General features: G+C 45.6%; 1 long non-coding RNA gene across 1 annotated transcript; it reads left to right on the plus strand.

The window, feature by feature from the left end:
• Positions 1 to 2,566: 2,566 nt before the first annotated feature.
• LOC139051857 (uncharacterized) lies at positions 2,567 to 16,638 on the plus strand. The gene is made up of 3 exons (XR_011509585.1): positions 2,567 to 2,867; positions 3,626 to 3,737; positions 15,524 to 16,638. It is a non-coding gene; the product is annotated as an uncharacterized lncRNA (long non-coding RNA).
• Positions 16,639 to 26,576: the final 9,938 nt, after the last annotated feature.

A 26,576-nucleotide genomic window follows, 5' to 3' on the forward strand; every position in this document is an offset into this window, starting at 1 on the left:
AGCCTCTACAAGCAAAAACAAGGCTTGACCAGCTTAGTAGCCATAGCCAATAAATTGAAGACAAACAATACGACTGGCATGGCAGTGCTGGACGACGCTCGGTTGCAGTAGCCGAAGCAGTTAGTTGATGTGTGCTTTGCATTGTGAACAAAGCAATCAGAGGAAGAGGCGAGACTGTCAAATAGATCCATACAGGCGCCCGACTGCTTGCAGTATGACCGACTAGTAAAGCGACAGCTGCCAGACGCCACTGAGGTGGAGAGTAAAAAACATTTTGTGAAAGCCTGCCGTACAGCTTTTTTTTAGTAAAAATAGCAGATGCCTTAAATAACACAAAATTAACTACCTCTTTACATCACTGCTTCTGAAATTATGAATGCTCAATGTCATTTTAGTCATTCACCACGAGTGCAAAGCCGACTGATTTTTTTCAGATTCATTTGATTGCAGAAGTAATTCGATTCTAATGGCAATAAATATTGCTGCGTGACAACCGAATAATTTCATCCAATGCTAATGCCATTTGATTCGAATGACAATAAAATTTCCAGTGTGACAGGAGTATAACACAACCACTTGTGAGCCACTGGCCATGTTACCACTATCCATTCATCTTTAGAATGCTGATTAATTATGTTTCAGAATGATTTCATTAAATATGCTAGTCCTATTGCCAAGCCTGTGTGAATCAGTCAGTTGTGAAGAAACTTTCCATTTTTCTGTGAAGTATGGGTTAGGTTGCTGCATCAGCTCAGATAGGGTACCAGAAATTGTTTCTACCCGTCAAATGACGAAACACAAGTCTACAGTTACCTTCAGTGCCTTTACATTGCGCTTATTGTGCAAAGTATAAATGGTATTGCAGCTTTCGAAAAACTGATTCAAAATCAGCTATTTATTTTGCATCTGTATTTTGCTCATGGTGCACATCTTTCTACAGAAATTGCTATATCAATGTCAGCAGTAGAAGCAAAACTAAGGTAGATCATTCTTGTCGCAGAATTTTAGAAAACATTTGAATATGAAGTATTTTGCAAGCAATAAGTGCAGGCTGAAATTGTTTATTTGCTTCATGACTTGCAAACAACAGGCGATGGAGGAATCAGATTTTGTGTATTCATTTAAATACTTTATACGTACAAAGTAACTAAGCACGGCACAACATATAATACTCCTGAATTCATGTCGAAAGATTGTAACGCATACTGTTGAGTAATATCTCATGGTGTCTTTTGAACTCTAGAAGTGAACAATGCACCAATCAAATTTTTGTAGTTGGAACAAATGATATAAAGAAATCATATATACTACTTCGGATGAGTAGACAATTACATTTGCCTGGACCATAGTGCACAGCCCTCAGCACTGAGAACATGCTAGAGATATTGACACATCATAGCAAGATTCACATACTGTAACAAGTTTAGATATTTTGCTTTACAGCTCGATGTCCAGAGCTGGATTGCTATTATCTTGTAAAATTACCACTCACGCCAATTTTCAAGGAATAAAAAGCCGGATTATTTCAGCCCCATTACAGATATTTCTTTTTTTTTATTATCAAGCAAGAACGTCTATAAAAGGCCACTCATTGAAGAAAGCAAACAAAAACACAAAATTCCACAATCACAATGCAAGGTCATGCAAACGCCTCGTGGGTACTATCGCAGATGCAGGTAAATCACAAAGATAACCAGGAAACAGTACGTAATCGCGTTTATTCGCTGGAACGCATTGCAGCCACTTGGCTGCAAAAACATCGTACACCACCGCACATTTCTAGCACACACTACGTAGGACACATGTACGCTGCAGAGATGTGTGTTTTTTTCTGAGGAATGTTCGTGAGTCGCACGATAAACACAGAAGGCACGGGCGAAAGGCGCGCACCCCGCGCACATTTAACACACCGGCACGAAAGCAAATGCGGACGACACCGGTGTAACCTGCGCTACACGGATGATGAACCCTGGTAGATTTGATGCTTTCCGACTGAAACAGAACACACACGGAAACATCGCACGCTGCACAAGCGTACATCTGATACCGTGTCAACAATTCCTGAGGCTACAGTTGATGTTGACGACAGCAGAAAGTTATTTAAAACGAAGTGACAACGCACGTAGCACGGGCAGGAACTCATAACGTCATGAAAAAACTTCAATACAGCTGATTTACAATGCGGATCTCGGAGGCCATACTTTTGCTGGCTGCATACGGCAGAAGTTGTTCAAAATCGAAAATACGCCATAAAATTTTTTTTCTACAGTGAATGAAGTATAGCGTGCAATATAGACGCTTCAATGTTTTTTTTTGTCTCGCAACTATACGTAGTTGGGCGCAATACGGCACAGAATGAGTGCGTACTGGTTAATATTAAGGCATCACGGGGGCCACACGACCGCACAGGTCTACAAATGACGCTCGCCCCATGCGATCGGTTGGTGGCGCAACCCACCACCCTGTTTCAAAGGAGACGCTCATAGCATTCATTCGTCTACACTGCTCTCTATTTTGCAACTGCCGGTCGCCGGTCGGTTGCAACTTGCGCGGGCTGTTGTTTGTGTTTGGTGTAACGAAATGTGACTTAGTTCGCGAACACAGAAGTGCCAGAAGATAGCTTGTGTCTCTCTGAAGACTCGCCATATGCATGGCGTGCCAGGCAAATGGGGACCAACGATTTTCCTGCCCTGGAGTGCGTTCTCTTTTGTGTCTGGTTGTGGGAAGTTCGCTGGACGTCGCAAAGAAATGATGTGTATTATTAGCGTGCCTAAGCTCGTCCACTACGTAACGGCGTGTAGGCTGGGTGTCGACGCAGCACCGGCAACTTGGAGAGTGCTTTTCGACCGCGTCGTACCATTCAAAAGGTAAGTAATCGTGCTTGCTAACTACACGTGTATTGTGCGTGCTTCTCGTGTGTGCAGAGTGCACGAGCGTAAAATAGAACCAATAGAACTGCCACGGCAACCGTGGAACCCGTGCTGATGCTTGCTGAGCGCTGGTTGTCAGTATTTAGCTAGGCAAGTTTATTGTCTTAATGCGAAATTAAAAATAATTATAAGCGTTTTCTTCCGTTGAGAAATATTACGTTCGGAAATAATCGTGTTCATCATGTGCGCCTTGTGCGTGAGCTCCCGCTTTTCTGCTTAAGTTGCATAACAACGCTCATCTGCATCTTAACAGATTCTAACTGCAATGACGTTTCCTCGCGTATAAATGCTTCTACGTTGTAAATAATCTCTGCTTACGCGGTTGTGAATTTATGAGCAGTTTAAAAAAAAACGTAAGCAGTCAAAGCTTGCAACTGGTACAGCTTACTAAAATTTTTTAAGACAAGATGCGTTGACATAACTTATGCGTAATTAAACATGACACGAGACAGTTGCTTAAACTAAGTCATGAAAAAATTGAATTGGTATGTAAACAAAGATTTCTTTAATGTTTTGCTGCTGTGTGCGTTAAAAATTTTACGGCGATGAAGGGGTCCCTCTGTTGCCAGCCTTCATTATTGCAAACATTATTTTCGTGACTAATTTTAGATGCTCCTTGCATGTGTTCACACTGTGACAGCGTTAATGTGCCACTGCTATAAATTAACTGCGAACTTTCCGAACTTATTTTGTAGTGGCGAGGCCGTAACCCACACCAGTGTCCACATAATGGATAAGCCAGCAGAAATGCAGGGAAACCTTGGATGACTGTCATAGCGCAGTGTGTAATCTGATTGCTTGGTTCAGGTATGTATGATGTGTATGTGTTCCAAAGAGTAGGACCTCGGTATCATTCGTGAATAAGTTTATCAACATATTACTCAACACAGCTTACTAAGTAGGCTAAGTATTTTTGCAACTTGCTGTTTATTTGTTTTCATAGCTGTTATGCACATAATGTTTTCTACATCAAACTAGATCTAACATGTCCTGATGTTAAGTATTCTTTCTTGCATCAATTGCTTGGATGCAATTCAAATTTTATTTTTGTTTGACAGAATAGTTTGTGCAGAAACCCGCAAGTTGGAGAGAGGTAATTAACAAAGGGAAAATCAGACATCCACCCATTCGTTGCAATTGCTACAAAAAAAAAACCTGTACGGGTTCCTCGAAAGAAAAGCCTCGAAGTTCAAGAAAAATTCGTCATGGTCCGGGACTTGAACCTGGGACCACTGCCTTTCCGGGGCAGCCGCTCCACCATCTAAGCTAACCAGGCGGCTAGCAAATGGTAGGGCGAAGTCAAATTTGTCAACAGCTGACAAATTCTGTCCGATTTCCCCTTTATTATTTTTGAAAGAGCGTAGGTTTGGGCATGTTGGTATTCCAAAACTTTTAGGTTTTTGGCGCACAAAAAGGGGTGAGGGACAGAGGTACGACGCGGACACAGCGCTAACTTCCAGCAGTTGTTTTATTCTACGAAGCAGTACACATCTATATAGGTAACAGACAACAGCGTACGCATGCGCATATGTACTGGTTTCTAATCAAATGAGACAGCAACGAGACATGTGTAATGGAAAGTTAAGATGATATCGAAGATGAAAAAGCGACCATGCATAGCCAAAAAATTTTTTGTAATTGCAAGATTAAAATGCCATCTCCGTCAAGCCACCCTCTGTGACGTTTGAAAAATCTAATTCTTTTTTTGAAAGATCAATTTAAGGGGCGTGCTAACACAGATTATTGAAGTGGCGAAGATCGCTAGTTTGGGGAATGCTCGTGTTAGCGCACCTTCATTCGATCTTTCAAAAAAAGAATTAGATTTTTTGAACGTGTCACAGAGGGTGGCTTGATGGAGATGGCATTTTAATCTTGCAATTACAGAATTTTTTTGGCTATGCATGGTCGCTTTTTCATCTTCGATATCATCTTAACTTTCCATTACACATGTCTTGTTGCTGTCTCATTTGATTAGAAACCAGTGCATATGCGCATGCTTATACCGTTGTCTGTTACCCATAAATATGTGTACCACTTTGTAGAATAAAACAATTGCTGAAAGTTAGCGCTGTGTCCGTGTCGTACCTCTGTCTCTCCTCTGTCTCTCGTCCCTTTTTGTGCGCTAAAAGCCTAAAAGTTATTTTTGCTTAGTACACGGTGTATTTCTCACTTTTTATTTTGGCTTTATTGTTTTGAAACTGTTTCTTATGCTGCAGCTTTTATTTCTATCTTCTTTTCTGTTTATTCTACACGCTTGTGCAGTTTCTGTGCACATAAGAATTCAAAGTGTAGTGGGCCAACTATGTTGCATGTCTAAGCACATGGCGTGCTTACCATTGTTTAACATTCATATTTGCAATTATTTATCTCTTGTTCCCAGAATAACTGCCACTGGCAAATACACATTTGATGAGCGTGATCTTTTTGAAATGATACATGAAGGTCATTATTCAGTGTGCTGCAGTTACTGCTCTAACATATGGGTAACAGCACAAACATGATCACAAAAAGGGGGACACATACACACAGTGCTGGCAAACAACTGGTTTTATTGGCAAGGATAGCAACCTTATATATGCCAGTGAAGCAAAGGAAATGTAGGGGAAAACATGTCTAGGGTGATAGCGTGCTAACCACGCAAGCAGAATACAGGCAAGCAAGCGCGACAATATGCAAACAATTATTTTTCTTTGCCGTCTGAAGCCCCGGTAGCCACATGCAGAAGATCAAATTCAGCATCAAAGAGAGCAAGAGAAGGGGTGCTAAAGCACCTGCTACCAAATTTTCTAATGTGGTAGGCTTCTAAACTGATGCGTGCGGTCTTGTCATTGCCCTTTCCTAGAATCGTCTCTTTCAACCAGGCCACCCAATCCGTATACTTGCTGACATTCGCAACTAAATGTGCATATTTATCATCTAGTTGTTTCTTTTTTTCACTTTTTGAGCGTGTTCCCCTAAACGGTCATTGACACAGCGACCAGTTTCGCCGACGTAAACCATCCCACATGACATGCGGATGCAATACACCACTCCAGTGGAACATTTTACTAACGGCGTTTGGTGGTTCTTCTGGTATCCACGTTTTCTGCCGTTACAGATATGTGGCCACAACTTTCCCAGCTTAATTGGGGCAGAGAAACAAATTGGCACACCGTGCCTACTTGCCACCTTCTTAAGATTGTGGGAAAATTTATGGATGTAAGGGACCACCTCTGTCTTACGTGCCTTCCATTGATCCTCAGCCATTGCACTTCCTGATCCTCACTTGAATTTTGGAAGTAGGATTTCAGAAACGGCAGTCAAGACTAAGACGGGGAACCTGCAGCCAAAGGCGGCTTGCCTGATTATTAAACGTGGTCTTAATCTCATGTGGGCACAATTTTTGGAGAGCTGATGCCATACACAACACCGCTATACCTCTCTTAATTGTCTTGGAGTGTGCCGAGCCAAAGGGCAGCAACTCCTTCTTAGCTCGTCGGTAGTAGCCCCAGCAAACATGTCTATCACAGAACCTGATTTCTAGGTCTAAAAACTGTAAACTTGAAAGTTACGGGAGTTCATGGGTGAAACGCAACCAATGTCCATGTTTGCTAAAAATAGAAAATATTTTGCCTAATGTAGAGGGGTAGGGGAATGTAGGCTGCTTTTTTAAAAGCACTAAAACATTCTCAATATACCTAAAAAATTTTAACACCGGCATCCATTAAACATCTGTTACAGTGCATTTTCCATCTTGACCAGAAAAATGTCAGAAAGAATAGGGCTACGCACGAGCCTATGCAGATGCCATCACGCTGCAGAAATGACTACTCGTCAAATACAATAAATGTAGTTAATTTAGGGAAAATGAGGTATCCACCAAATCGTAGCAATTGCTACAAAGGAAACCCATGCGGATTCCTTAAAGAAAAGCCTCATAGTTGAAGAAAAATTCGTCCTAGTCCAGGACGCGAACCCAGGACCACTGCCTTTCCAGGGCAGCCACTCTACCAGATGAGCTAACCCGGTGGCTAGCAGGTAGTGGGGTAGCAGATGTCAATCGTAGCAATTAATTGCTACGATTGACATCTGCTATCCTACTGATTGGGTGGATGTCTAATTTCTAATTTTCCCATTATTAATTACTTATCTCCACCTTGCGGGTTTCTGCAGAACTATTACCACAACAGAAGTAGAGTTCAAATGAAACTGCAATAATGATAGAAAGTTATGAACAGACAAACCGACAGTGTTCTGGAAGGATACGTCGCCATTTTCAATGCAGTCTTTGACACACGCTAGCAGTTGATCCTGCGGAACAGAATGAAACAAGTCCTGCACGTCTGCTGAAAAACCGAAACCAACATGATCATTTCCCTCTAAAATCTACTACTGCGACTGATTGCTTTAGAAGAAATGGGTCGTTCAAAGCTAGCGTCTTGAGCTTCTTAGCAAAAACTGGCAAACACACTTCTGCCACGATCCCACTTCACTAACAATAGTGCTAAACGGAACTTCGGGCTTATGTTTCTTGGCTGTGAAAAACCCCCTCAAACTATTCCCTCTGCTGTTAGATATGTCCTTGGCAAACTTTTTGAGGTCTAATTGCTTACAAAACTCAACGAACTTGGTTTTTACTTGCACTTCACTTTTCTCTCCGGGGTCAAAGTTCTTATTAGCCGCTACCAAACCTTTTTCATTGTAAGTTCCCTTGGGTAAAACAATGAACCCACCCTGTTTGTTGCTTTCATAAGCATCAGGTTGTTACTCTTAAAGAAAGAGATGTCATTCAACAATCTAGTACGGTACTAGTCCGGGGTTTTCGGAGCAAACTTTCGCAGGCAGTCAGTACCTTCAAGAAGGCAGCTGTTCCGATTATCATCTTTTCCTGAGTGGCCACTTTTCGATTCATTGCAGTGATATCATGCACAGGAACATCAGCTTCACCCCAAATTTGGATCCTTTCTGCAGATGTTGCATAATCTTCTCTGGTATATGGACGTCCCCCGTGACGCTGACATTGGCTAAGACGCAACTGGCTAAGGCGATCGGTCTGTAGGAGGAGAGCTCGTTAGGATATTTCCCCGGTTTAAGCAGGCCTACAACGCGACTGCATTTCCAAAAATTTGGAACATTTCCTGTCTCCCACATCATACTATAATAAGATAGAAGAAGACGTCATGATTCGATGCCAAGATGGGTAACGTCGGCACCAGGACCAGGCGGAATCACATACGTAACCCAAGGGAATTTACAATAAACAATTTTTGGTAGCGGCTAATAAGAACTGTGTCCCTGGAGAGAAAAGTTAAGTGCGAGGAAAAATTAAGTTAGTTGAGTTTTGTAAGCAATTAAACCTTGGAAAGTTTGCCAGGGACATATCTAACAGCAGAGGGAACAGTCTGAGAGGGATTTTCAGAGCCAAGACACATAAGCCCAAAGTTCCGTTCAGCACTATTGTTAGTGAACAGGGATCGTGGCAGAAGTGTGTTAGCCAGTTTTTGCTAAAGAAGCTCAAGGCGCTAGCTTTAAACGACCCATTACTTTTAAAGAAATCAGTCGCGGTAGTACAGTTTTTAGAGGGAAATGATCATGTTGGTTTCGCTTTTTCAGAAGACGTGCAGGAGTTGTTTTATTCTGTTCCACAGAATCAACTACTAGCATGTGACAAAGAGTGCATAGAAGATAACGGCAACGTATCCTTCCAGAACACCGTTGGTTTGGCCGTTCATAATTTTCTATCTTTATTCAGTTTTATTTGAACTCGACTTTTACTGTATTTGACAAGCAGCTGTTTTTGCAGTGCGATGGCATCTGCATAGGGTCTTCCGTAGCCCCTATTCTTTGTGACATCTTTCAGGTCAAGGTGGACAACACACTGGAACAAGTGTTTAATGGGGGGCCAGTTTTAAAAATTTTTAGGCATGTTGACACTTATTTGGTGCTTTCATAAACAGCAGCCCACCATCACCTACCCCTCTACAGTAGGCAAAGTGTTATCTATATTTAGCAAACATGGACGTGAGTTTCCTTTCATCCTTGAACTCCCGGACCTTTCAATTTTAGGTTTTATACCTAAAAATCACGTTCAGTGATGGACATGTTGGCTGGGCCTCCAACCCACGTGCTAAGGAATTGCTGCCCTTTCACTCGGCACACTCCAAGACAATAAAGAGAAGTATACAAGGGTTGCGTAAGGAATTGGCTCTCCAAAATTCGTGCCCACATCAGATTAAGCTCAGTTTTCATAATCAGATAAGCTGTCTTTTAGCTGCAGGGTTCCCCATCTCGGTCTTGACTGCCATTTCAAAAATCCTCCTTGAAAAGTTCAAGTGTGGATGTAGAAGTACAATGGTTGAGGATCAACTGAAGGCACCTAAGACAGAGGTGGTCCCTTACATCCACAAACTTTCCCACAATCTTAAGGTGGCAAGTAGGCATTGTGTGCCAATTTGTTTCTATGCCCGAAATAAACTGGGAAAGTTGTGTCAATGTATATGTAATGCCAGAAGAACCACCAACCGCCTTTAGTAAAATGTTCCACTGGAGTGGTGTATTGCATCCCCATGTCATGTGGGATGTTTTCTGTCCGTGAAATTGCTCGCTGTATCAATGACCGTTCAGGAGAACACCCCCAAAAACTGAAAAAAAAAACACTAGATGAGATATATGCACATTTAGTTGCACACGTTAGCAAGTATACGGATTGGGTGGCCTGGTTGAAAGAGACGATTCTAGGAAAGGGCAGTGACAAGACTGCGCACATCAGTTTAAAAGCCTTGCACATTAGAAATTTCGGTAGCAGGTGCTTTAGCATCCCTTCTCTTGCTCTCTTTGATGCTGAATCTGATCTTCTGGGTGCGGCTATCGGGGCTTCAGGTTGCAAAGGAAAAGAAAAATATATGTTTGCGTTTTGTTGTATTTGGTTGGCTTCATCGCGCTTGTGAACTTGGCACGCTGTCACCCTCGACATGATTTTCCCTTTTATTTCCCTTTCTTCACTCTGGCATATACAGGGTGTCCCGCATAACGTGAGCCAAGAATTTAAAAATGAAAGGCACGTGTGAAGGGAATTGAACGAAACCCATATTATTCGCAATAGCCTATAGTAACTCAGACAATTTTTTTGTTTTCCCCATAACTTACTAATTAAATAAGTTTAATTACATAACTTTTAGTTATTGGCTGAGGACCCCAAGTATGGTACGCAGATTTGTAGAGCACCTTCAGAAACCACCAATCGAGTTCTTTCCTTTACTAAATGTCTCATGTAGTCCTTTTTTCCGGGTTGCAAAGAAAGCCCATGAAATATTAAGAAGGCCACGTGATAGAGCATAGTGGTATTGTGCTGCTCTCAAGCGTGTGTTCGGTGAACAAGGTTGGCTGCATCATGACTGGTGACGAAAAAGTGGCAGGGCATTCTTTATCTCATTGGCACCGCTCCGCCAGCAGCATGCATTTTCGCCATCATCCGACGGGAGCCGACCTTGTTCACCGAAGGCACGCTTGAGAGGAGCACAATACCACTGCGCAAGCACTCTGTCACGTGCCTTGTTTCATATTTCGCGGGCTTTCTTTGCAACTCAGAAGAAATGACTATGTGAGACGTATCGTAAAGCAAACTACTCGATCGGTGGTTTCTGAACGGGCTCTACAAATCTGTGTGCCATACTTGGGGTCCTCAGCCAATAATTAAAGAGTTGGGTAATTAAATTTAATTAATTGGTGAGTTATGGGGAAAACAAAGGATTGTAGGAGTTACTATAGGCTATTGCGAATAGTATGCATTCGGTTCAGTTCGCTTCCAATGTGCCTTTCATTTTTTTAAAAATTCTTGGCTCAAGTTATGTGAGACACCCTACAAAGTGTGCTGAGACACGCGAGGTGTGCTATCCTTGCCAATAAAATCAGTTGTTAGCACTGTGTGTACGTGTCGGCCTTCTTGTGGTCTGTTTGTGCTGTTACCCATAAGTTCCGAGATGAACCAACTCTCCCAAAAGGAAGTATTGATGACGTTACTGCTGTACTGAGGTGTTTTCTAGTAAGCTTGATTTTTTTCTCTCCCATTAAAAAAAAATTTGGCAAGCTATGCCCATTCATGCAAATAGGCATTGTAGCAGTTAAGAGTCTATGTCCAGTTACATTATTTTTCACCTTAAGTAAACACAGTATAGATCACATAGTTAGCTGATAGATCCGTGTATTGACGCTCAATAATAAAGAACACTATTTCGTACATAGTGCTCAATTGTCTGGTTGCTTTTGCTGTAGCATTTGCTCGTTGTTGCTCACCAAATGAATTTAATTTCAACTCCACCACATAGAACATTCCGATTGGCACTTCTGTAATTTTAATAGTGATAATCAACCAACAAGCCCTAATTCAACAGCTGTCATGAATAATTTCTAATACTTTGGGTCCCTTTTCATGTGTTCTGTTTCGCAATATGTATTTGGTCAGCACAGTGGGCATTCTTCTATTCAATCTGCTTGATGCTGTTGAGGTCAGAATATCTTCAACCAGTAAGTCTAAATTATTATGCTCTCAGTAAAACTTCGATTACTGGGCAGATGAAAGCATTTTATCTCATTCTAAACGTATCTTTTTTGTAACCGCCAGTGTCTAGAGCAAGCATCATATGCACAGCAACTCATAATAAGTTTTTAAGTTGGATGGGCGAGTATCTGTAGCTAAGTAAACCTGTGCATATACTTTCTACATATTAGCTAGTGTTTTAGCCACACGAAACAGCCTATGTTGTGTTTGCTGAAGTCAAATTTATGGTTGATGCACCTGCTTTTTTTGTTGTGCACTTGCACTTCTGTGGTTTCTTAAGCACTGAAGTATTGCAGTAGTGTCGAAGTTAGCGTGCTACACTATGCCAACACATACCTATCACCGTATTCGTGCATTTTCTGAGAACCAGCTGTGTTCACTAGTTGAAATTTGTGGTGTCCTTATGAGTTTGCCGTTCAGTTCATGTAACTTTTCAGGACAGAATTCGCACAGGGAGGGAAGGGAGACCATACAACATGACTGCTGCTAACAACTGTCTCTTTAGTTTCATGGAAGGATTAAAAATAACAATATCACTGGATATGTGCTTATATTGTGCACAAGTTCTTTCAGAGGGAAGATGTAAGTTGTGATATAAAGGCATTAAACCACGATAAACAGTATTTGCATAAAAAGAAAAGTAAATATGTGCAGAATAATTTCTGTTCCTTGTCATCTAGAAAGGACGCTTTTTTTGCATTGACAATGAGGGCTGGCTCACACGTTTTATTTATGTGGTACGCCTCACCGATTTCTCTCGTCAATTCTTCACCGTTGGTGGAAACAGGTGAACAATCTTAATTTAGCCTGAGGCCCTATCGCGGCAATGCACGGCCTAGTTGAACGAGCATACTGGTCATTGTTTTGGCACACATTTGGCACATTTAGCTATGGCCAGTCTGCCCTGTGTACATTTGACCACATGTGAAAGGAATACAGTACACTGCCTCTCGCACACACTAGACAAACTTGCTTTAACCAAGCAAACCTCGTTTGCCTGCTCGCCTTTTTCAATTCACTTGTGTACTGTTGTACATGTGTATACATATGTATGTGCGTACAAATGTGTATCCCTAGCAAGCAATCTACAAGCGAATTGAGAAAGGCACCCAGGCTAGGGAGGCTTGCTTAGTTCAAGATACCACGAAATTTGTCTTGTGTTCGTTAGCAGTAGTGTAGTCTATTCCTTTGATCATCTGTATATTTGTTCAAAAGTACATTGGGCAGACTGGCTGGTGCCTCAACATGCACCCAGGAGAGCACCATATGTCCCACATGACAATGCATTGACATGACTGATGCTATGCATCAGATTTAGATTGTTCATCTGTTTTGTTCACCTCTGGTAACTGAATGGCCAACAATAACAGTAAGGAATATCACTTAAATACTGGGACGTGTCAGTCCACTCTCATTATGATTGCGTGAAAAAGAGGAACACTCTAAATGACACAGAATAGCAACCACTCTGTGCTTTCTAATTCTATTTGTTATGCAACATTTGTCCTCATTCTAAAAGAACGTTTGTGCAGTACAAGTGCACATGCAGTGTAAATATTTTCTGTATTCCTTCCCATAAAATAAACATTTAAACATTGAATTGGTAGCTTTTGCGCCCTGTGGTCTCTCTTCTGTTCCTTGTGTTGTACGCAAAAGTTAAACATGAACATGCACCAACTTTCTCAGTTACTCGTCAGTCAGTGTTGATAGACTCAAAATGTTTCCAGCCAGAACATTCTTACCATTTATGTCACATCCAGTCAGTATAGTACTACTCTGGCTTTTCATAAAGCATGCTAATATGTACTTCTGCATTTATAGTTTATGTAATGATAGCCTAACAGCACAAGCCAAGAGTTGCAGAGATACAAGCTGTATTTTGGCTATCACTAATTGCTTAGAGGGTGATCAGAGGCGGATACTAAGAGAGCTCTTCTGATTGGCTGGTACAAACCGTACAACACCACAGTAACTTTCTCTTGAGCGAGTTGGTCTTTGCTAAATGCCATGCTGTTGTAGTGCAACAAACTGCAAAAAGAAAGATACGAAAGGACAGAAAGAAGGGAAAGATCGCACTACACTCACAACTGCTTATTAGGCACAAAACTTGCTACATATATATTGCGCACACTCTTGACATCAGGGGCAGCAAAAAGAGCAAGTGACAGGTCATGTTGTTCGTGTGAAACCCAACATTTTCATTTCCACATCATATAAAAACATATGTTTGACTAACACCTGCTTGACCACTGATCCGGTTGTGATATGCCTCTAGTAGTTCCCGCGCGGTTTTATCTCTACTCTTACCTGGGATTCTCACCTCAGAAAAACGTGGCTTACAGGAGCACGATTTGCAATGTGCAGAGAGATGGGTGGTCATACCCTTTTCTAAATTGTTTTTGTTCCCTCATTCACACAATGGCCAATCTGCCCGACACAGGTTTTCCCATAACTTAGCGGTGTCTGGTAAACCACAGCAGTGGACCGCTTTTCCACATAGCTTTTTTGTCTGGTTTCAAGCATCATGTACAGCAGCTTTTAAATTCCATATTTCCTCATTCGGTCATCACCTAGTGGCAGAAACCTCGCTGCATCAACTCAGATGTAACAATAATCCGAAGGGGAGTGAGGGAAGTAAGCACGATTCCCAAAGAAATGCTCAGGTGGCACCTTATTACCACAGGGTGAGCCACAGCCTCAGGGCGGTGAACAGGTATGAGGTACCTGTTGTTTTCTTCCTCGAACAAGCTGTCTTGCCTATGTCCCCGAATCATAGAGTGTGCAGTGCAGACGTACATTCAAACATGCAAAGTGCTACGTGGAAAAGTGTTCCACTGCTGTGGTTTCCCAGATACCGCTAAGTTACAGGAAAACCTACATCGGGCAGACTGGCCGTTGTGTGAACGACTGAATGAGGGAACATGCAAACAACTTAAAAGCGCATATGAATGCCCATTTTTTCTGCGTATTGTATACCGTGTTGCTGTACTGTAAGCCACGTTTTTCTGTGGTGAGAATCCTAGGTAAGAGTAGCGATAAAACTGCGCAGGAACTGCTAGAGGCATATCACATTCGTATAACTGGTCAAGCGTGTGTTAGTCAAACATCTGTTTTGTTATATGATGCAAAAAGAAATTGTTGGGTTTGACGCAAACAAGATGACCTGACACTTGCTCTTTTCTTCCCCTGATGTCGAGAGTGTGCGCATATATATGTAGCAAGTTTCGTGTCTAATAAACAGTTGAGTGTGGCGCCGTCTTTCCCTTTTTTCCAGTTCTTTGTGCTGCAACACCATGCCGTACAACCTGTACCACTTTCTACGCTTCACAAAGCTGAAAGTCATTAAAACTTCTTTCTGGGCGAGTTGGTGCATACTTGACATAAAACTGTTTACAGCGCAAACACATGCAACCACAAAGTAAGGGACAGGACACAGCGCTTGTGTCCTGTCCCTTACTTTGTGGTTGCATGTGTTTGCGCTGTAAACAGTTTTATGTCAAGCTGAAAGTCAACTTGGGCTCACTGAAACTGGTTATGTATTGCTTGTGTAGTCTCTTTAAAAATTGCTTTCAAACAGAGGTAAGCCATATAATTTTGTGTGGAGGCCCTACACTAATGCTACTGGACATACTTCTTGCTGCCAGCAGTTAGTGACATAAGACCAATGGCCGATTGCACAAACAATAAAAATGCATAAAAAATGCTTGATGTCAGATTTCTCAGGTTCCTGTAAACAAAGCAAATTAGCTGCTTTAATGAGAAAGTTTGGCAGACTGGGTGGGAATAGAACCTGGGGTGTGAAACAAGGACACTTCTGTGATGCCACAATATCCATGTGCTTTTGGAAGTAACCGTTGCAGATGTAAACGCTACTGAGGGTGAGCTTTGTGTTGTGCCAAGAACTAGGTCCTTATAAATCGGTTGTCAGTCCCTTTAAGGTGTGCCTACTGTGTGTGTCATATTGTGCACGTCACATTGCAGCCATCTGGTTCACTAAAGATGCTTTCATGTTCCCACACGTAAGCAGTCTTAACGTGCCTCTGCCCTTTTATTGCAGGTACACCTAGGAAATGTATACATTGATGAGGAGGGGCACCTGCTCTAGTGCCATGGCTAGGACTCTGTGTTCTGCAAAGAACTGGCGAAACTGGTGTGGGGAGTTCTGGCGCTCAAGATAGGAGCATCACAGGGGCTCTTTGGTGGTGCCTTCTGAACGACCGCAATGTCATTGAGAAGCCGGCATTGAGCCTCCATAAATTGGAAGCTGTGGACAGTATCATCGACATTTTTCAAATTTGTTTGTAACAATACACGTATAACAGTGAAATGATTAATTTTCCAGATGCACTTGATGCATATCTTTCGAGATGTGGTGCCCCTGACCGTAGCCTAGCAGACATGCTGAGAGAAATTAAGTAAGCGTGTAATTGCGAACATCTGTACATGCAGTAAACCTCAATAATTCGAAGTCGTGGGGGCCATGCGAAATGTCAGGACTAAGCAAACGCAACTAAAATGGTTTAAAATATATATTTATCTTTTGGCTTCCCACGGGAGCCTTGTCCACAATGAAACCAGCAGCAGAGTAGGTAGCGTTCTTATCTGCAGCTCAAAACACGATTAAGGTACTTGGCATACATGGACATGGATGATTAGAGATTCAAGATAACGACACGTAAGATGATTTCATTCCTTAACAATCGAGCGATATTTTTCCTAGCTAATTGTGATGTAGGTGCGCAGTGCTCGGCCAGGGCATTCGATGCAAAGTTTTGTTTCTGGACATCATTCCTGTGCTGTTTAAGTCTTTTGTTGGAGTTACCGGTTTCTTCGATGTAGACATACTGACAGTTCGCACACCAAAGGCCCTACACTACGCCTGGGAACTTGTTTTTTTCCATACGGTCTTTCACATGCATGAGCTCGTGTTTAAATTTTGGAATGTGCACAGCCTCCACATCATATGACCACAACGCATGCAAGGGCCTTGCTTATGCAGGGGACATATGGTATTGAAGCCGACCTTTCGGGGGGTTTAGCGTGGGTGGGTACTGCGCAAGCCAGCTGGCACCCTACTGTGTCAATGGAGAACTCAGGGTATCCACAAGCCATCAATTCCCAGTGCACAAGTGAATTGTCTGCCATGTGGTCTTCTGCTGTTGTGCACACATTTTTCACCCAACAAAGGAGAGAGCAGACAACAGACCTCTTTTGCGAAGCAGGGTGCACCAGTGTGTAGTTGCGGTAGCACCCCGTGTGAGTTAGCTTCCTAAACACCTCAAATAACAGGTTTGGCCCTTTACGTTGCACGAGGCTGTCCAAGAATGACAGTTGGCCTTAAGATTCCAATTCTATGGTGAACTTAATTGCTGCTTGCATTACTGTTTAAGTGAGCCGTGAAGAGGTGAACATTCTGTTGTTGCAAAACTCTGAAACAGTCAACATATCTGGAGAAGACCTTAGGTGTCGATTAAACGAATTAACCTTGAGTTAAACCTCGACCTCTTCACGGCTCACTTAAACAATATGCAAGGAAAATTAGGTTCACCATAGAAGTGGAATGTGAAGGTCAACTGCCATTTTTGGACACCCTTGTGCCACGCGAAGGGCCAAACCTGTTATTCGAGGTGTTTAGGAAGCTAACTCACACAGGGCGCTACCTCAACTACACATTGGTGCACCCTGCTTCACAAAAGAGGTCTGTTGTCTGCTCTCTCCTTCGTTGGGTGAAAAATGTATGCACAACAGCAGAAGACCACATGGCAGACAATTCACTTGTGCAGTGGGAATTGATGGCTTGGGGATACCCTGAGTACTTCATTGACTCAGTAGGATGCCAACTGGCTCACGCAGTACCCACCCACCCTGGACCCCCCCAAAAAACGGGCTTCAATACCGTACATCTGTGGCATAAGCGAGACCCTTGCTCATGTGGAAGAGCACGGCAGGAAGAACAAATCCTGACAGGCTTGCCAACTGTCACGAATTTCAGCGCTCCAGGAATGGACAGAGACTCAATGAAAATATGTTAAATATTTTTCCCAAGACAACATAACCCAAAACAAATGAACAGCAAAGTAAATGCGCACAAAATAAACCCTGTACACAAAAGAGATATTCACAAAACTAGGTATATAATCAAAACAAATTAGATATTATCTGTATAATGTTTATAGTCTGACTGGCCAAGTGACACAGTCCCCAAGAATTGAATGTTCTGACTGTCAGAGTAGCAGTGAACGTCAGCATGGCGTGGTACAAGATGTCAGTCTGCGTAGTTCCAACACAGCGTAGACATAGACCTTTATTGTGAGTGACGAGGTTGTAGCCCCCTTACGAGACTTGCATTGCACAGGACGCAGTCTGGACTAGACGGGCATTGTGTGGCTGACGTGGTCAGGTGACTGTGGCACTGGACAAGGCCGGTTACGACAGCGTAGCGTTGGGCCGGGGTTGCAGAGCATAGTCATGGCGATGTAGTCGGGTCTTGGAAGCTGTTGTTGGCCAACTCTTGGATGTCCTCTCGTCTGTCCGTGGTCCCTAGCTACTACTTCCCGTCTCCAAAGCACAGCTAGAGATGCGACTGCTGTGCTTCTCATCCATGTCAGCAATGCGCGCTCCTTGGTTTTCCTCCCCTTTTCCTTCAATTTTTCTCTGACACTTCACATGCTTCCTCACCTCATGTGTCCATTCTCCATTTCACTGACCAATGTCGTCTGCTCCACATTATCGCACATGCTCTGCCGGTGACTCGTGACAGTGTGAAAAGGGAAAGCATGGCAGCAAACATATCCACATGTCAGTCAGCACTGTGTTTGTCTTTTGTTTTATCTCATCTGTTGGTACTGTTCCTTGCCAAGGTGGTTTGTATTGAACATATGAAAAGAGTGCAGTGCAAACCGGAAAAGAGATAGTACCCTGGCTTGAATGGAAGCATACTCCTTGACTTCAGTTGCCCAAATGGCCAGGAGTGTACACCTTGAGACACTCTAGTATATGGCATTGTAGGTCTTGAAGGCCGTGGAATTGGCTAACATGGCTAACACTTTTCTGCATGCTTCACTTGATGATTCTCGTAAACCGCAAGTGTTCTCAGCTATGTTCAAATGCCTTATACCATTTTAATGTGATATTTACCATGCCTCCCTTCTCTGATACTAGTGCACTTTTTATTTCATTGCTTATATGTACCTTTTATTTACTTATTAGTTGTGTAATATCTGCAGTGTCATTGTCTTACAGCGACACTGTTACGAGGTGTTTCGCAATGGTTACAGTCTATATTTTTTTTATGTGCAATATATGCAGTGCCATTGAGGCTTCCAACATCTTATGTGATGCTGTTAAGAAAAGTTACACTGTGGATGCAGCTGCATTAAATGTAAATGCAATGCTGGTTCGGAGCCTTGAACTTGTTTTGAAACATAATTATCAACAATTATAAAATAAAAGTTACCTGCATATACCTTGTTTGAATACGTAGCTTATTTGCACGGTTTCTTAATAATTCATAATTTTTGTTCCTCGCATTTTATTATACTGGCTTTGTGTTAAGTCAGCAAGGACCCTGTATGGCTGCTGCCGTAAAACCAGATGCCAAGCTGCTGCTAGTCTGCATGCAGGCTATCACTAATACAACCAGCCTTGACCATGCTCGAGCGCAGCAGCACTTGCTGTGTGTAAGCAAGGCTGTGAGCCAGCAATCAGGTCCCTTATTCCTCTAAAGGGTGTGAGAAATCTCTTATAACAATGTTGTCAGATTGGCACAGTAAAACTTCATTTGGGCCTAGTTGGTACATGATTCTGAACTTGACGTTACAGTGCAAACACCTAAGACAAACCACAAGAAGCGCCAGTGTGTATCGTGTCTTTTTGTGGTTTGTCTTAGGTGTTTGCGCCGTAACGTTACGTTCAGATTGGCGCACTTCTCTGAAAGATTTTTTTTTCACTTTTTATCCTTCCCAAGATGTTGTGAAATGAAGCTTCCAAAAGTTGTCATCTCAACTAGTCCACATGTTCTTTTATGATGCGGTCTGCAGCACTGCCTGTTTTTTGCCTTTAATCGTCGGAAGTGAGCCCAGGCGGTGGTTCTGAGGCTCTGTAAGCCTTCTTGCACCAGCAGCATTGTCCAGGTGGAATATCAGTAAGGAAGCTTGGATGATGGCCATCAGAAGCCCACTTGTCATTATTCTGCCACATTTGTTGGTTTTCTTCAGTCTGCTTTTTTTTTCAATGTTATTGTGTTAAGAAATTTAAGCATGGTGTATGTTCGGAGCTAAGGACTTGATCCACCGGCTTCAAAGTTCCTAGAGTCAGTCTGTGCAAGGAATTGTGAGGCGGGGCTGCTATTAAGGGCATTCACTTTCACCCGCTCTTAAAATTGGGGTACAATACAATGAACATTTTACCATCCCTTAACGACTCTCTCTTAGCCACTATGTTTGCCCTTCGGTAATATGGGGGAAAAAAGCAAAGCTGAACTCTACTTTATTTAGTCCACTCTGCCAGCTTGTCACAGTAAAAATGGCTCTGTTAGTGCCTACCAGAACTTTCATTCTCCTAATCATTTAATTTTGAAGTGCAATAAGTGTTTTGGCGTCTTCTCAACTTTTTGCTGCTTTAACTCTTGCACATGTCAATATCAATGAGAAATGATGTCCTCTTTACCTTTTGTAGTACCACAGTCTATATTTGTCGGGGAATGCACTGTTATAGCTGTTATTTCTACAATGACTGTATTGCACCTTGTTTAGGCACTTGTGGCTGATTTCCATGTATTTTTATGTACTTCATAAGGTCTTGGCTTAAACCTGCAGCTGGATGAGTTGCTTTCTATTCTTACTGTTTGGTTTGTGCTGATAACACATGGGCAAGAAATAATCAAAAACCAGTTGAGAGATTGTGCTTGCGTCGTCCATTTCTTCCTTGCCTCTGCTTATGCAATAAATTTATTTTCTACAAAGCACTACTTTGCTTACTTTTGTTTGGATCTTCTAGCTTGCAAACCAATATATTGTGTATTTCTCAGTGTGGAAAATCAATATTGAAAATTCTTAAATTGGCATACTAGCCGAGTCATGTGAACAGATACTCCCATATGTTGCTGTAAAACCTCCATGATCAATGTAAAAAAGTATTCCCATAGCTTCCTGCAAAAGCTCCGTGATGGATGTAAACACATGCTCCCATAATTCCCTGCATAAGCTCCTTGATGGAGGTAAACATATACTCCCATAGTTCTCTACAAAAGCTCCGCGATGGAGGTAAACACGAGCTCCCATAGTTCCCTGCAAAAGCTCTTCGATGGAGGTAAACATTTACTCCCATAGTTCCCTACAAAAGCTCCGCGATGGAGGTAAACACGTGCTCCCATAGTTCCCTGCAAAAGCTCTTCGATGGAGGTAAACATTTACTCCCATAGTTCCCTACAAAAGCTCCGCGATGGAGGTAAACACGTGCTCCCATAGTTCCCTGCAAAAGCTCTTCGATGGAGGTAAACATTTACTCCCATAGTTCCCTACAAAAGCTCCGCGATGGAGGTAAACACGTGCTCCCATAGTTCCCTGCAAAAGCTCTTTGATGGAGGTAAACATATACTCCCATAGTTCCCTGCACAAGCTCCGCGATGGAGGTAAACATATATTCCCATAGTTCCCCGCAGAAGCTCCGTGATGGAAGTAAACATATACTCCCATAGTTCCCTGCACAAGCTCCGCGATGGAGGTTAACATATATTCCCATAGTTCCCCGCAGAAGCTCCGTGATGGAAGTAAACATATACTCCCATAGTTCCCTGCACAAGCTCCGCGATGGAGGTAAACATATATTCCCATAGTTCCCCGCAGAAGCTCCGCGATGGAAGTAAACATATACTCCCATAAGTACCTCCACAACCTCCGCTCAGCAGCGGAGTAAATCTTTTACTCCGCCTACCCGGTGTAAATTTACCTCCCATCAGGGAATGCGATAGAGGACAAGTCATTTACTCCCATCTCGGATCATTTTTGCTAACAGTGTAGTAGCGTCCGCTGCACCGTATTGATCCGCGCCCGGAGCCTGCAGTCGGGTGTCGCGCTCCCCCACACGGGCGAAGCGGATGCCACGGCCGGCAGTAAAACCTGGCGGTACAGCTGCCGTCGGACCTTAGAATCGAGGGTCGCGTGCAGTCGAATGAACGTGATGGATTTCAGCGCAAGTGTTTCGGCCTTTCGCTGCAAATATTCGGCGTGGTCGAAGAACGATAATCTTCTGTCTATCACGACGCCGAGTATCTTGATGGAATTCTCGAACGACAGGCGTTTCTTGCTGTTATCAATCTTTATTGTGGGTTTACTTTTCTCCATCCCGCCTTTACCGAATGAAAATAAAACACATTCAGTCTTATCGTGGTTAAGGCGGACTTTGGTGGAAATCGTCCACGCCTTTATAGTGGCCAGAGCGGCTGCGGCTCTCGCCATGGTGTCAAGGCGGTTGCGTCCGGGGATCAGAACGATGGTGTCATCTGCATACGCCTGGACTCGGACGCCTTCCGGCAAGTCCAGCCGCAGCAGACCGTCAACGACCACATTCCACAAGGGCGAGAGGGGCGATCCCAGTGGGCTTCCCAAGGTAGCCGCCGTGCTCACGACACCCGAATGACATTCAAAGTGCACCGAGCGGTCGCAGAGAAGCGTTCGCAGGAGCCCGAGGAGGTTGCTGGGGCAGCGGCACTCCCTGAAATAGCTCAAGACGAGGGGGTGCCACACGCTGTCGAAGGCTCCCTGAAAGTCGAGGGAGACCAGCGTAACCGGCGTTACCCTCGCCCTGTGCTCGCCGATGAATTGGCACAGGGACTGGAGCGCCATAACTGCACTTCTTCCGTGCGTGAATCCAAACTGATGCGGGTGGATGTGACGCCCCGTGAGCAGAAAGTGGTAGATACGCCCGTACATCAGCCGCTCCAGCACCTTCCCATGAATAGATGTCATACAAATGGGCCGGTAAGCTTGCGGCGTGTCGGGTGGCTTGCCAGGTCTGACTATGAATATCCCTCTGCCCTTCCTCGACGTCCTGGGGAAGTAGCCGAGAGCGAGCGCCGCGTTGAAGATGTTGAGTACGAAACGGCGGTGGGATGTACAGAGCGCGATCACCGTGTCCGCCGTCAGGTCGTCCGGGCCCGGCGTCGATCCGAGGACGAATTTCTCCAATGTCGCTTCGACCTCCCCCGCAGTGAAACTGCAGTCCTGCACTTGCGACACGTAGGGCCGCGCGTTCTGGGCGGGAAACCGCCCTGTGCACGGGCAGGTCCGTGGCGTCGTCGTCGTTGGCAATGAACATGCTTAACAGAAGTTCCGCGGATTGCAGAACACTGTCCGTGCAGCCGCCCTCCGGTCGCTTCAGCGGCGGCAAAAACGCCCGCCCGTGAGCTCTGCCAAACGCCGCCCGGAAAGGTGCAGAGAAAAGCGACTTGCGGCTACAATCGGCGCATCGATCGCCCGCGTCTTGCTCTTTCGCGCGTTCTATTCGGCGGCGGAATTTCACCAGCGCCTCGCTGTACAGCTGACGATGGAGTGGTCGAAGGGCGTCGACCCGGCAACGCTGGAATCGGCGCCGCAGGGCCCGCGTTCGACGCTTCTCGAGCTGCAGCTCCGGGGTCCACCAGCTCTTGCCCGGTTTATGCGGGACGACCGGCCAAAGATGTTTTGTGCGAGTTCGATCAATGATGACATACATTTTCTCCAACAGCGCGTCGAGCGCCCGCGGCGAACGGATGTCCGCGCCGGCCGCCCGCCGGAACCAAGGAATTTCTCGCAATTCCGCAACGAAGTTCAGGCGGCCGCACTTCGTGAGGCGCTTGCCGCGCACGGTGTCGCTATACAGCACCAGGTCGATGGCCCTGTGCTCCGAGAACGTTTCGTCCGGCGACACACACCACCTGTAGTCTCGTCGGACGAGCGCGGGAGTCGCGAGCGTCACATCAATCCAGCTGTCGGTATAGAGGGTTGAGTAGGTGGGTGGGGACGCCGCGTCAGTCAGGACTACCAATCCGTGCGCCGCCGCAAACTCAATCAGGCGAGAGCCGCGGTTATCGTTGGCCCTCGGCCCCCACATGGCGTATGCATTAAAATCGCCCATAACCAAGACCTCAGGTGTCTTCCCTCCGTCGAGACACTCCGAGATCTCGTCTAACGTGGGCTCAATGGAGACGTGCGGCGGCGCATACGCGGCGAACAGCATCCACTCGCGGTCCCTTGTGGAGCACTTCACCGCAACCACTCGCCTAGACACCTGCGCGGGGAACACGTCGAAGGCAGGCCGACGGACGAAGATGGCGCTCAGGGGTTCCTCCTCTTCCCCGAAATACGAGAAGTCCGGTGGTAGCTGCGGCCTCACCCTCTTCGTGCATGGCGGATCGTTGATCGCTGCGATAGGTATGCCGACCTCGTCCATCCGTCGCGTCGCAGCCGCCAGCGCGCGCCTGGCGTGGTCGAGATTTAGGTGCATGATGCTGGTTTCCGCCGGCAACCGCGCACCAACGATCGAGCGGGCGCTCCCGCAACGCTCGCCAGTTGTCAGACGCGTCCCCATCCCCGCACCCCCCGGCCCCGCGGCGCTCCCTCTACTTCGGGTCGCCGTAGTGGGTGCGCGCCCTGAGCCGCGCCACCTTTTCTAGGAGTACCGGACACTCGGGGAAACCGGTGGGGTGATTCGTTTCCCTGTGGCCCGCCTTATCACACTCCGAACAACGCACCTCGGCGTCTCCCATCTTGACCTCCAGGTCACGGCCAAGTGGTGACCGCCGCACTTCATGCAGCGCGCCTTTGACGGATCCGCGTTGTGGGGGCATGTCATGCGCCCGTGCCCATAAGACGCGCAAAAAGTGCACGTGGGCACGTGCAAGTCTTCTCTTGCGCGAACCGAAGTCCACCCCACCGTGAGCTCCGGACGCGACAGGATCTTCTGGAACCCTTCCGAGTCTACTTCCGCTACGTACGATCGCGAGCCCGCCCTCTCCCCGAACGTGACGCGGACCTTACACTTGTCAAGGTCGAGGTCGAGACCGGGATTACGTTCATTGAGCGTGAGCAAGAATGCATCGGGGCCGATATCGGGATCTACCCCTGTGAACTTGATACAGGGGTTGCGCTGTTCGGCGACGCGCATTCTGATAGCCGCGCGCGTGACTGAGTTTGCAGCTATCGCCTGCTCTAGGTTGTGTAGCGATTTGGGATTGTTCGTAAATACGGTCAGCCCGTACCTTGTGTGGTGGAGCGTCACGTCCGTGATGTCTTTGTGGCGAGCGGGTCCACGTTGGTTTTCAAAATCCGGAGAACGTCTCGAGCCGGCGTCGCAGTCGCCCCCACCGGCGTGAGGAAGGCGACGTGTTTGTGTGGGGCACAGGGTATCCCCGCCTGGGTGCCCACCGTCGCAGCAACACCGCGTCCGCAGTCAGCCGCGCCGGCAGCGGGCGCGAGGCCCGCGTTCAACGCGGCCTCGCGCGTTTTTGCCGCCGCAACGACCGGAGTGCGGCTGCACGGACAGTGTTCTGCAATCCGCGGAACTTCTGTTAAGCACGTTGATTGCCAAGGACGACGACGCCACAGACCTGCCCGTGCACAGGGCGATTCGCGCCCAGAACGCGCGGCCCTACGTGTCGCAAGTGCAGGACTGCAGTTTCACTGCGGGGGAGGGCGAAGCGACATTGGAGAAATTGGCCCTCGGATCGGCGCTGGGCCCGGACGATCTGACGGCGGACACGGTGATCGCGCTCTGTACATCCCACCGCCGTTTCGTACTCAGCATCTTTAACGTGGCGCTCGCTCTCGGCTACTTCCCCAGGACGTGGAGGAAGGGCAGAGGGATATTCATAGTCAAACCTGGCAAGCCACCCGACACGCCGCAAGCTTACCGGCCCATTTGTATGACATCCATTCTTGGGAAGGTGCTGGAGTGGCTGATGTACGGGCCTATCTACCACTTTCTGCTCACGGGGCGTCACATCCACCCGCATCAGTTTGGATTCACGCACGGAAGAAGTGCAGTTATGGCGCTCCAGTCCCTGTGCCAAATCATCGGCGAGCACAGGGCGAGGGGAACGCCGGTTACGCTGGTCTCCCTCGACTCTCAGGGAGCCTTCGACAGCGTGTGGCACCCCCTCGTCTTGGCCCCAGTAAACTTTATTTCTGTTGGCCTCTAGTGAGCCACGTACGGTAAACGTGATGTGGCAACGCTTTTGACGCCTTAGTCGGGTCACGCACTCTAATAAAACGCCATAAAAATTGTTTTTGGAACCCGTACTCCCGTTTACTTCTGCCCCTTCAAACAAGAAAAAGATCCAGGACTGAAGTTTCCGCCTTATTTGTTGCGCCGAGCTTGCCCTGGCGCTATCGAATTATCATGTAGCGGGTGTACCGCCCCAGTAAACTCTATTTCTTTTGGCCTCTAGTGAGCCACATGCGGTAAACATGACGTGGCAACGCTTTTGATGCCTTAGTCCGGTCGCACACTGTAATAAAACGCCATACAAGAGTTATTTTTGGAACCCGTCCTCGCGTTTACCTCTGCCACTTCAAACAAGAAAAATATCCAGCACTGAAGTTTCTGCAGTGTTTGTTGGCCTGAGCTTGCACTGGCGCAATTCAATTATCATGTGGCGGTAGTACCGCGCCAGGAAACTTTACTTCTGTTGGTCTCTAGTTAGCCACATACGGCGAACTGGACGTGGCAGCACTTTCCACACTTCAGTCCGGTCACACACTCTAATAAAACGCCATACAAAAATTCTTTTTGGAACCCGTCTTCGCGTTTACCTTTGCCCCTTCAAACAAGAAAAATATTCAGGACTGAAGTTTCCGCCTTGTTTGTTGCGCCGAGCTTGCCCTGGCGCTATCGAATTATCATGTGGCGGGTGTACCGCCCCGGCCGACTACTTCCCCGTCATTCCTGAAATCAAAAGCAAAAATAAAGGGTGGGGAGAACCTGTCCCTGCAAACATGCATACCAGGTTTAAAGCCAATTAAAAATAAATGAAGAGGGGTTTTGAATGAATACCCAAGGCGCATGTTTTTGTGGAGAAAAGCCAATTGGAAAAATAAAATTGTAGGCTAACGGTAACGCGTATGTGTCCTGAG

Source organism: Dermacentor albipictus, unplaced genomic scaffold (assembly GCF_038994185.2).
Source record: "Dermacentor albipictus isolate Rhodes 1998 colony unplaced genomic scaffold, USDA_Dalb.pri_finalv2 scaffold_15, whole genome shotgun sequence".
Taxonomy (NCBI): domain Eukaryota; kingdom Metazoa; phylum Arthropoda; class Arachnida; order Ixodida; family Ixodidae; genus Dermacentor; species Dermacentor albipictus.